This window comes from Vidua chalybeata, unplaced genomic scaffold, assembly GCF_026979565.1.
Source record: "Vidua chalybeata isolate OUT-0048 unplaced genomic scaffold, bVidCha1 merged haplotype scaffold_203_ctg1, whole genome shotgun sequence".
Taxonomy (NCBI): domain Eukaryota; kingdom Metazoa; phylum Chordata; class Aves; order Passeriformes; family Viduidae; genus Vidua; species Vidua chalybeata.
In genome coordinates, this window is record NW_026530365.1 from 34,329 (window position 1) to 46,858 (window position 12,530).

At 55.3% G+C, this 12,530-nt stretch overlaps 1 long non-coding RNA gene across 1 annotated transcript; it reads right to left on the reverse strand.

Moving 5' to 3' along the window:
* Window positions 1–1,884: 1,884 nt before the first annotated feature.
* LOC128783327 (uncharacterized) lies at window positions 1,885–2,712 on the reverse strand. Its single transcript, XR_008429083.1, has 2 exons — window positions 2,452–2,712; window positions 1,885–2,344 (listed from the first exon to the last, which is right to left on the reverse strand). It is a non-coding gene; the product is annotated as an uncharacterized LOC128783327 (long non-coding RNA).
* Between the last annotated feature and the right edge of the window lie 9,818 nt (window positions 2,713–12,530).

Below are 12,530 nucleotides of genomic sequence, written 5' to 3' on the forward strand. Positions count from 1 at the left end.
GACCCTGTCAGAAGCTCCCACCGTCCTTGCATGAGACAGCCCCCGGAGCTCCCCATAAACCCCTCTGCTCCAGCAGCTCCATGCAAAAGGGACCTGAGGCAAACCCTTTCCCTAAAAGAGCCTCCGGTAGGAGCCGCCCCCGTCCTCATCCTCAAAGCTCACACCTTGGGCTGCTCTGGGTTTCTTTCCAAATGAATTTAGCAATAAATTCCTATTCTTTAGCAATACCTATAAAAACGAAACACTTGCCAGAATTTAGTATTCTACACACCCCCCTCCCTGTGCATTTTGGGGCAGCTTTGGGTCCCTCGGGGGGACGGCACCCAGCATGACCCCCCGTCATTCGCCACCCACCTGCTCCTCCACCGCAGTATGCCTCCCCCTCCTAGGGACCTTAGGGTGCCCCAAATGACATCAGAGCCTCGAGTCTTCACCCCCTTTTCCTGGCCCCCAAAGAAGGCACAGAACGAGTCTAACTGCCCTGGACAGCAGCCCAGCACTTGCTTCCATCCCTTTCCACATGTACATCCCCCCCCGAAAGGTACTCTGCCGCAACGAGAAAGGGGGGCAGCCCCCAGAAGGGTTGAAGCTCCTGCCCATCCTCGCTGTCACGGGCGAGGGGCAGAGAGAGGGAGCGGCAGAGACGGCGGGGACGCGGCACGGACGGCACGGCACAGAGCGGGGGCCGCTCTCAGCGCGATGCCGGCAAAGCCGCAGGTCCGGCGGGGCCGGGCGGGGTTTGACCGGCACGGGGGGATCCGCCGAGAGCCTCCGGCCCCGTGCGGGGACTCCCGCAAGGGCCCAGGGGCGCCGGGCTCCGGCCCTCTGGGCTTTATTCTCCGGCGCCCCCGGCCCCGCGGCTGCGGGGAAAGAAGGAACGGGGCGACGGGAAGAGAAGAGGGCTAGCAGAGCATGAGAAAGGGTAGGGAGGGAGGGAGGTCGGGCTGTGGAGGAAAGCGGGAGGGCAAGGGAAAGGCCGGGAGCGGGGAAGAGGGACGGTGCACAGAGGAGGGAGAGAAGAGGAATAGAACGGAGGAGCGGGATAGGGACAGGGCAGTGGGGGTCGGGTTTGCGAGGGAGGGAGAGGAGGGGAGGGTCCGCGGACAAAGAACAGGAATACGGGGAGGAGGAAGGAAGGGTAGAGGTGGGGGGGGGGACGGGAGGGGAGGCCGAAAAGGGAGGGAAAAGTGCCGGCTTTGGGGAGACCGGGAAATGGGGGAAAGAGAGAAAGAACAGGAATACGGGGAGGAGGAAGGAGCGGTAGAGAGAGGAACATGAGAGTGAGCCTCAGAGAGCCCCGACTCCACCCGAGCCCGCCCCGGCGGCCCGCCCTGCTCGGGATGCTGCGCTCGGCGGAGCGCGGCTCGGTGAAACTCGGCTCCGCTCGCTGCGTTCGGATCAACTCGGCTCGGTCCGGCTCAGCTTGGATCCGTTCCATTCCCTGGGGGCGGCGCCGCCTCCCGTTCAGCGCGCACAGCTCGGGGCTCTCCTGATGCCGAACCCCGCGGCCGGCCCGACTGTCGCACGGAAACCCCCCGCGTAAGATTAGACCAAGCAGTTTCTGTGTTAAACCCTTTTTGTCCTAGAAGAAAAAAACTTATCTACCTCCTGCGTTTTCTCATTTTTCTTCATTGATTTCAAAATCAGAGTATAAAAAAAACTTCGCCTAAAAAGGATTTGGTAAGTAGTCAAGAAAGTAGTCCCATAAATTTCATAACCTGAAATATACTTATCTTTCCACGAAAAATAGACCACACAAGAGTCCTACTCACTATGTCAACCCTTATGTAAAATGCTTAAAAAAAAACAAAACCAAAACAACCCAAGATAAAGAATTCCACAACCAAAACAAAACATACAAGTAACACTAACTAAAACCACCCATACAAACACACCATGTTTATTGGTCACCAATCCTAAAAATCTATTTTCTAAATGCCTTGTTAAGTATACCTCTTCACATCTAACCTTATCCCTCACAGAATTCAAACAGTAAATACAAAAATTCCTCCACATAACATAAACAAAAAATAACATTTATACACTCTTATCCCAAATGACAATTAAATTACAATACTACAAATTACAAAAGACATTAAAAATAAATCCATGAAAAATAATTACATACAAAAAAATAAACAAACAAAAAAAAAACCTGAAACCACAAAGAAGTTACCTCAAAATATGACACCTATAATTTAAAACAATAATATATCAAAAACAACACAAAATACCCACACATTCCAAAAAAAATTTAATTCACAATATCAATTCCCACAGAAGTGAAAACCGGGGTCCATTGGCCACTTGTGGATGTGGTCTCGTTGTAACAGAAGCGGACCGCCTAGAGCACGCAAACAAGAACGGAGCCCAAGAGCTGCACCGGGAATTGAGACCGGAGCAAGAACAACTGCTGCCTGCCACCGCTCACTGCTCACCTTGCCCACTTACCTTGACCGCTAGTATCTGGCTTTAGTTCCTAAAAATAACAACAAAGAAAATAGCTGTAATACAGAGGCACCATTTATACTCCCCCTGCAAAGACAAACGGTGACTGACCTTCTCGCGGGACCCCCCTCACCCGGGACGGGGCCCTCTGCCACGGATTCCATCTGGCTGCATCTGAAAGAACGTGAGGACAAAAGTCAGAGCACTGCAGGATAACTTAACAGCTCCAGATAGCCTTCATCAATCTACAGATCCCATCTAGAGTCCAAATACACCCCACATTACAAATTTCCAGGCCCCAGGACACGCCCCATTCTAGACCTACACCAGGCTATGCAGCAGGGCAGAGCAGCTCCAGACCAAATACCCAGACACCCGTGACACAGAACAAGACAAACAAGGGGACACAACAGGGGGAGAAAGCTCTGAGCGAGAAGAATGCCCTCAGGGAGCCAGAGACTGCAGAATGAGATGACCTAGCTGAGACTGATGGCGAGCCTCTAAGGCGCAGAGAACCCTGCAGGAACAAGATGCTAACTGAATGACCTATTCCAAGCAAGGCAGAGAAGGATGCCCGAGAATCCTAGCGTCAGAATGCTCTACGGATCTCCGCATCGCTACGAGTCCTAATCTGCTAGAACGCATCCTTGCCGTCACAATTGTCACAAATCACAGCTGTCGAGAACAGCCCAGAACAAGACCTCAAAAGACATCTGACCGGATGCTACTCCAAGGCCTGTCCGGGCTCCCGAGCCAAAGGTAAGAAGGAATCGGCACGGGGCCGAGGAACACAGAGATGAGAGATGCAAAGATGGACGCCCGGGCTTCCGATAAGCCCCTCAAAGGACTAAGGCAAAAGACACAGAAGGCACGACAGACAAGTGACACACCGTGCACCGGCACTGCTCTGCCCTGAGCACTTCAGCACTGTGAGGCTTTTCCTTTATGTGGCCTAAAGGGCCACCCCCATCTCCAAAGCTGCCTCCAAAAGCCCTCCCAGCGCCTCGCTTCCATCCCCTCTCAGGGTCCCGGCCCTCGACTTATCTCTCGGACGTCCGGGGACGAGAATCCACGTCCGGTGCCGAGGAAGGCCGCCTCGCCCGCTGGCAGTTTCCTAGAGTCACCGACTGTGGCCCCTTGCTCAGCTACAATCAAGAACACCAAACATCACTGCAGGATCTTAGCTGCACAGCGGCCAATAACCAATAACAATTCTGCTACTCACCATTCTCCTAAGAACGTCCGCCTCATCTGGCCGCGCCCGGAGGCCGATGCCCTCGCGGCAGGGTCTGCCTGGGTGAAGAGGAGACGAGGTGACGTGGCATCGCTGAAACTCGAGTGGACCCTGGCTCCTCCTCCCTAGCTCCCCGACTTACAGCAACTCCTCGGCCGCTCCTGAAGGCTCCCCGGGTGACACCTTCAAATGTCAAAGATCAAGGCTTCATCACAGATCCGTGCGCTGCTTCCCAAATTCCCACGAGAGTGACCAAGCGGGGGTCTGCGGCCCCGTTGCTGAGGGGGGTCTCGGCGTAATACGAGCGGACCGCCTAGAGCACGCAAACAAGAACGGAGCCTAAGAGCTGCACCGGGAATTGAGACCGGAGCAAGAACAACTGCTGCCTGCCACCGCTCACTGCTCACTTACCTTGACCGCTAGTATCCGGCTTTAGTTCCTAAAAATAACAACAAAGAAAATAGCTGTAATACAGAGGCACCATTTATACTCCCCCTGCAAAGACAAAGGGTGACTGACCTTCTCGCGGGACCCCCCTCACACGGGACGGGGCCCTCTGCCACGGATTCCATCTGGCTGCGTCTGAAAGAACGTGAGGACAAAAGTCAGAGCACTGCAGGATAACTTAACAGCTCCAGATAGCCTTCATCAATCTACAGATCCCATCTAGAGTCCAAATACACCCCACATTACAAATTTCCAGGCCCCAGGACACGCCCCATTCTAGACCTACACCAGGCTATGCAGCAGGGCAGAGCAGCTCCAGACCAAATACCCAGACACCCGTGACACAGAACAAGACAAACAAGGGGACACAACAGGGGGAGAAAGCTCTGAGCGAGAAGAATGCCCTCAGGGAGCCAGAGACTGCAGAATGAGATGACCTAGCTGAGACTGATGGCGAGCCTCTAAGGCTCAGAGAACCCTGCAGGAACAAGATGCTAACTGAATGACCTATTCCAAGCAAGGCAGAGAAGGATGCCCGAGAATCCTAGCGTCAGAATGCTCTACGGATCTCCGCATCGCTACGAGTCCTAATCTGCTAGAACGCATCCTTGCCGTCACAATTGTCACAAATCACAGCTGTCGAGAACAGCCCAGAACAAGACCTCAAAAGACATCTGACCGGATGCTACTCCAAGGCCTGTCAGGGCTCCCGAGCCAAAGGTAAGAAGGAATCGGCACGGGGCCGAGGAACACAGAGATGAGAGATGCAAAGATGGACGCCCGGGCTTCCGATAAGCCCCTCAAAGGACTAAGGCAAAAGACACAGAAGGCACGACAGACAAGTGACACACCGTGCACCGGCACTGCTCTGCCCTGAGCACTTCAGCACTGTGAGGCTTTTCCTTTATGTGGCCTAAAGGGCCACCCCCATCTCCAAAGCTGCCTCCAAAAGCCCTCCCAGCGCCTCGCTTCCATCCCCTCTCAGGGTCCCGGCCCTCGACTTATCTCTCGGACGTCCGGGGACGAGAATCCACGTCCGGTGCCGAGGAAGGCCGCCTCGCCCGCTGGCAGTTTCCTAGAGTCACCGACTGTGGCCCCTTGCTCAGCTACAATCAAGAACACCAAACATCACTGCAGGATCTTAGCTGCACAGCGGCCAATAACCAATAACAATTCTGCTACTCACCATTCTCCTAAGAACGTCCGCCTCATCTGGCCGCGCCCGGAGGCCGATGCCCTCGCGGCAGGGTCTGCCTGGGTGAAGAGGAGACGAGGTGACGTGGCATCGCTGAAACTCGAGTGGACCCTGGCTCCTCCTCCCTAGCTCCCCGACTTACAGCAACTCCTCGGCCGCTCCTGAAGGCTCCCCGGGTGACACCTTCAAATGTCAAAGATCAAGGCTTCATCACAGATCCGTGCGCTGCTTCCCAAATTCCCACGAGAGTGACCAAGCGGGGGTCTGCGGCCCCGTTGCTGAGGGGGGTCTCGGCGTAATACGAGCGGACCGCCTAGAGCACGCAAACAAGAACGGAGCCTAAGAGCTGCACCGGGAATTGAGACCGGAGCAAGAACAACTGCTGCCTGCCACCGCTCACTGCTCACCTTGCCCACTTACCTTGACCGCTAGTATCTGGCTTTAGTTCCTAAAAATAACAACAAAGAAAATAGCTGTAATACAGAGGCACCATTTATACTCCCCCTGCAAAGACAAACGGTGACTGACCTTCTCGGGGGACCCCCCTCACACGGGACGGGGCCCTCTGCCACGGATTCCATCTGGCTGCGTCTGAAAGAACGTGAGGACAAAAGTCAGAGCACTGCAGGATAACTTAACAGCTCCAGATAGCCTTCATCAATCTACAGATCCCATCTAGAGTCCAAATACACCCCACATTACAAATTTCCAGGCCCCAGGACACGCCCCATTCTAGACCTACACCAGGCTATGCAGCAGGGCAGAGCAGCTCCAGACCAAATACCCAGACACCCGTGACACAGAACAAGACAAACAAGGGGACACAACAGGGGGAGAAAGCTCTGAGCGAGAAGAATGCCCTCAGGGAGCCAGAGACTGCAGAATGAGATGACCTAGCTGAGACTGATGGCGAGCCTCTAAGGCGCAGAGAACCCTGCAGGAACAAGATGCTAACTGAATGACCTATTCCAAGCAAGGCAGAGAAGGATGCCCGAGAATCCTAGCGTCAGAATGCTCTACGGATCTCCGCATCGCTACGAGTCCTAATCTGCTAGAACGCATCCTTGCCGTCACAATTGTCACAAATCACAGCTGTCGAGAACAGCCCAGAACAAGACCTCAAAAGACATCTGACCGGATGCTACTCCAAGGCCTGTCCGGGCTCCCGAGCCAAAGGTAAGAAGGAATCGGCACGGGGCCGAGGAACACAGAGATGAGAGATGCAAAGATGGACGCCCGGGCTTCCGATAAGCCCCTCAAAGGACTAAGGCAAAAGACACAGAAGGCACGACAGACAAGTGACACACCGTGCACCGGCACTGCTCTGCCCTGAGCACTTCAGCACTGTGAGGCTTTTCCTTTATGTGGCCTAAAGGGCCACCCCCATCTCCAAAGCTGCCTCCAAAAGCCCTCCCAGCGCCTCGCTTCCATCCCCTCTCAGGGTCCCGGCCCTCGACTTATCTCTCGGACGTCCGGGGACGAGAATCCACGTCCGGTGCCGAGGAAGGCCGCCTCGCCCGCTGGCAGTTTCCTAGAGTCACCGACTGTGGCCCCTTGCTCAGCTACAATCAAGAACACCAAACATCACTGCAGGATCTTAGCTGCACAGCGGCCAATAACCAATAACAATTCTGCTACTCACCATTCTCCTAAGAACGTCCGCCTCATCTGGCCGCGCCCGGAGGCCGATGCCCTCGCGGCAGGGTCTGCCTGGGTGAAGAGGAGACGAGGTGACGTGGCATCGCTGAAACTCGAGTGGACCCTGGCTCCTCCTCCCTAGCTCCCCGACTTACAGCAACTCCTCGGCCGCTCCTGAAGGCTCCCCGGGTGACACCTTCAAATGTCAAAGATCAAGGCTTCATCACAGATCCGTGCGCTGCTTCCCAAATTCCCACGAGAGTGACCAAGCGGGGGTCTGCGGCCCCGTTGCTGAGGGGGGTCTCGGCGTAATACGAGCGGACCGCCTAGAGCACGCAAACAAGAACGGAGCCTAAGAGCTGCACCGGGAATTGAGACCGGAGCAAGAACAACTGCTGCCTGCCACCGCTCACTGCTCACTTACCTTGACCGCTAGTATCCGGCTTTAGTTCCTAAAAATAACAACAAAGAAAATAGCTGTAATACAGAGGCACCATTTATACTCCCCCTGCAAAGACAAACGGTGACTGACCTTCTCGGGGGACCCCCCTCACACGGGACGGGGCCCTCTGCCACGGATTCCATCTGGCTGCGTCTGAAAGAACGTGAGGACAAAAGTCAGAGCACTGCAGGATAACTTAACAGCTCCAGATAGCCTTCATCAATCTACAGATCCCATCTAGAGTCCAAATACACCCCACATTACAAATTTCCAGGCCCCAGGACACGCCCCATTCTAGACCTACACCAGGCTATGCAGCAGGGCAGAGCAGCTCCAGACCAAATACCCAGACACCCGTGACACAGAACAAGACAAACAAGGGGACACAACAGGGGGAGAAAGCTCTGAGCGAGAAGAATGCCCTCAGGGAGCCAGAGACTGCAGAATGAGATGACCTAGCTGAGACTGATGGCGAGCCTCTAAGGCTCAGAGAACCCTGCAGGAACAAGATGCTAACTGAATGACCTATTCCAAGCAAGGCAGAGAAGGATGCCCGAGAATCCTAGCGTCAGAATGCTCTACGGATCTCCGCATCGCTACGAGTCCTAATCTGCTAGAACGCATCCTTGCCGTCACAATTGTCACAAATCACAGCTGTCGAGAACAGCCCAGAACAAGACCTCAAAAGACATCTGACCGGATGCTACTCCAAGGCCTGTCAGGGCTCCCGAGCCAAAGGTAAGAAGGAATCGGCACGGGGCCGAGGAACACAGAGATGAGAGATGCAAAGATGGACGCCCGGGCTTCCGATAAGCCCCTCAAAGGACTAAGGCAAAAGACACAGAAGGCACGACAGACAAGTGACACACCGTGCACCGGCACTGCTCTGCCCTGAGCACTTCAGCACTGTGAGGCTTTTCCTTTATGTGGCCTAAAGGGCCACCCCCATCTCCAAAGCTGCCTCCAAAAGCCCTCCCAGCGCCTCGCTTCCATCCCCTCTCAGGGTCCCGGCCCTCGACTTATCTCTCGGACGTCCGGGGACGAGAATCCACGTCCGGTGCCGAGGAAGGCCGCCTCGCCCGCTGGCAGTTTCCTAGAGTCACCGACTGTGGCCCCTTGCTCAGCTACAATCAAGAACACCAAACATCACTGCAGGATCTTAGCTGCACAGCGGCCAATAACCAATAACAATTCTGCTACTCACCATTCTCCTAAGAACGTCCGCCTCATCTGGCCGCGCCCGGAGGCCGATGCCCTCGCGGCAGGGTCTGCCTGGGTGAAGAGGAGACGAGGTGACGTGGCATCGCTGAAACTCGAGTGGACCCTGGCTCCTCCTCCCTAGCTCCCCGACTTACAGCAACTCCTCGGCCGCTCCTGAAGGCTCCCCGGGTGACACCTTCAAATGTCAAAGATCAAGGCTTCATCACAGATCCGTGCGCTGCTTCCCAAATTCCCACGAGAGTGACCAAGCGGGGGTCTGCGGCCCCGTTGCTGAGGGGGGTCTCGGCGTAATACGAGCGGACCGCCTAGAGCACGCAAACAAGAACGGAGCCTAAGAGCTGCACCGGGAATTGAGACCGGAGCAAGAACAACTGCTGCCTGCCACCGCTCACTGCTCACCTTGCCCACTTACCTTGACCGCTAGTATCTGGCTTTAGTTCCTAAAAATAACAACAAAGAAAATAGCTGTAATACAGAGGCACCATTTATACTCCCCCTGCAAAGACAAAGGGTGACTGACCTTCTCGCGGGACCCCCCTCACACGGGACGGGGCCCTCTGCCACGGATTCCATCTGGCTGCGTCTGAAAGAACGTGAGGACAAAAGTCAGAGCACTGCAGGATAACTTAACAGCTCCAGATAGCCTTCATCAATCTACAGATCCCATCTAGAGTCCAAATACACCCCACATTACAAATTTCCAGGCCCCAGGACACGCCCCATTCTAGACCTACACCAGGCTATGCAGCAGGGCAGAGCAGCTCCAGACCAAATACCCAGACACCCGTGACACAGAACAAGACAAACAAGGGGACACAACAGGGGGAGAAAGCTCTGAGCGAGAAGAATGCCCTCAGGGAGCCAGAGACTGCAGAATGAGATGACCTAGCTGAGACTGATGGCGAGCCTCTAAGGCGCAGAGAACCCTGCAGGAACAAGATGCTAACTGAATGACCTATTCCAAGCAAGGCAGAGAAGGATGCCCGAGAATCCTAGCGTCAGAATGCTCTACGGATCTCCGCATCGCTACGAGTCCTAATCTGCTAGAACGCATCCTTGCCGTCACAATTGTCACAAATCACAGCTGTCGAGAACAGCCCAGAACAAGACCTCAAAAGACATCTGACCGGATGCTACTCCAAGGCCTGTCCGGGCTCCCGAGCCAAAGGTAAGAAGGAATCGGCACGGGGCCGAGGAACACAGAGATGAGAGATGCAAAGATGGACGCCCGGGCTTCCGATAAGCCCCTCAAAGGACTAAGGCAAAAGACACAGAAGGCACGACAGACAAGTGACACACCGTGCACCGGCACTGCTCTGCCCTGAGCACTTCAGCACTGTGAGGCTTTTCCTTTATGTGGCCTAAAGGGCCACCCCCATCTCCAAAGCTGCCTCCAAAAGCCCTCCCAGCGCCTCGCTTCCATCCCCTCTCAGGGTCCCGGCCCTCGACTTATCTCTCGGACGTCCGGGGACGAGAATCCACGTCCGGTGCCGAGGAAGGCCGCCTCGCCCGCTGGCAGTTTCCTAGAGTCACCGACTGTGGCCCCTTGCTCAGCTACAATCAAGAACACCAAACATCACTGCAGGATCTTAGCTGCACAGCGGCCAATAACCAATAACAATTCTGCTACTCACCATTCTCCTAAGAACGTCCGCCTCATCTGGCCGCGCCCGGAGGCCGATGCCCTCGCGGCAGGGTCTGCCTGGGTGAAGAGGAGACGAGGTGACGTGGCATCGCTGAAACTCGAGTGGACCCTGGCTCCTCCTCCCTAGCTCCCCGACTTACAGCAACTCCTCGGCCGCTCCTGAAGGCTCCCCGGGTGACACCTTCAAATGTCAAAGATCAAGGCTTCATCACAGATCCGTGCGCTGCTTCCCAAATTCCCACGAGAGTGACCAAGCGGGGGTCTGCGGCCCCGTTGCTGAGGGGGGTCTCGGCGTAATACGAGCGGACCGCCTAGAGCACGCAAACAAGAACGGAGCCTAAGAGCTGCACCGGGAATTGAGACCGGAGCAAGAACAACTGCTGCCTGCCACCGCTCACTGCTCACTTACCTTGACCGCTAGTATCCGGCTTTAGTTCCTAAAAATAACAACAAAGAAAATAGCTGTAATACAGAGGCACCATTTATACTCCCCCTGCAAAGACAAACGGTGACTGACCTTCTCGGGGGACCCCCCTCACACGGGACGGGGCCCTCTGCCACGGATTCCATCTGGCTGCGTCTGAAAGAACGTGAGGACAAAAGTCAGAGCACTGCAGGATAACTTAACAGCTCCAGATAGCCTTCATCAATCTACAGATCCCATCTAGAGTCCAAATACACCCCACATTACAAATTTCCAGGCCCCAGGACACGCCCCATTCTAGACCTACACCAGGCTATGCAGCAGGGCAGAGCAGCTCCACGCCAAATACCCAGACACCCGTGACACAGAACAAGACAAACAAGGGGACACAACAGGGGGAGAAAGCTCTGAGCGAGAAGAATGCCCTCAGGGAGCCAGAGACTGCAGAATGAGATGACCTAGCTGAGACTGATGGCGAGCCTCTAAGGCTCAGAGAACCCTGCAGGAACAAGATGCTAACTGAATGACCTATTCCAAGCAAGGCAGAGAAGGATGCCCGAGAATCCTAGCGTCAGAATGCTCTACGGATCTCCGCATCGCTACGAGTCCTAATCTGCTAGAACGCATCCTTGCCGTCACAATTGTCACAAATCACAGCTGTCGAGAACAGCCCAGAACAAGACCTCAAAAGACATCTGACCGGATGCTACTCCAAGGCCTGTCAGGGCTCCCGAGCCAAAGGTAAGAAGGAATCGGCACGGGGCCGAGGAACACAGAGATGAGAGATGCAAAGATGGACGCCCGGGCTTCCGATAAGCCCCTCAAAGGACTAAGGCAAAAGACACAGAAGGCACGACAGACAAGTGACACACCGTGCACCGGCACTGCTCTGCCCTGAGCACTTCAGCACTGTGAGGCTTTTCCTTTATGTGGCCTAAAGGGCCACCCCCATCTCCAAAGCTGCCTCCAAAAGCCCTCCCAGCGCCTCGCTTCCATCCCCTCTCAGGGTCCCGGCCCTCGACTTATCTCTCGGACGTCCGGGGACGAGAATCCACGTCCGGTGCCGAGGAAGGCCGCCTCGCCCGCTGGCAGTTTCCTAGAGTCACCGACTGTGGCCCCTTGCTCAGCTACAATCAAGAACACCAAACATCACTGCAGGATCTTAGCTGCACAGCGGCCAATAACCAATAACAATTCTGCTACTCACCATTCTCCTAAGAACGTCCGCCTCATCTGGCCGCGCCCGGAGGCCGATGCCCTCGCGGCAGGGTCTGCCTGGGTGAAGAGGAGACGAGGTGACGTGGCATCGCTGAAACTCGAGTGGACCCTGGCTCCTCCTCCCTAGCTCCCCGACTTACAGCAACTCCTCGGCCGCTCCTGAAGGCTCCCCGGGTGACACCTTCAAATGTCAAAGATCAAGGCTTCATCACAGATCCGTGCGCTGCTTCCCAAATTCCCACGAGAGTGACCAAGCGGGGGTCTGCGGCCCCGTTGCTGAGGGGGGTCTCGGCGTAATACGAGCGGACCGCCTAGAGCACGCAAACAAGAACGGAGCCTAAGAGCTGCACCGGGAATTGAGACCGGAGCAAGAACAACTGCTGCCTGCCACCGCTCACTGCTCACCTTGCCCACTTACCTTGACCGCTAGTATCCGGCTTTAGTTCCTAAAAATAACAACAAAGAAAATAGCTGTAATACAGAGGCACCATTTATACTCCCCCTGCAAAGACAAACGGTGACTGACCTTCTCGGGGACCCCCCTCACCCGGGACGGGGCCCTCTGCCACGGATTCCATCTGGCTGCGTCTGAAAGAACGTGAGGACAAAAGTCAGAGC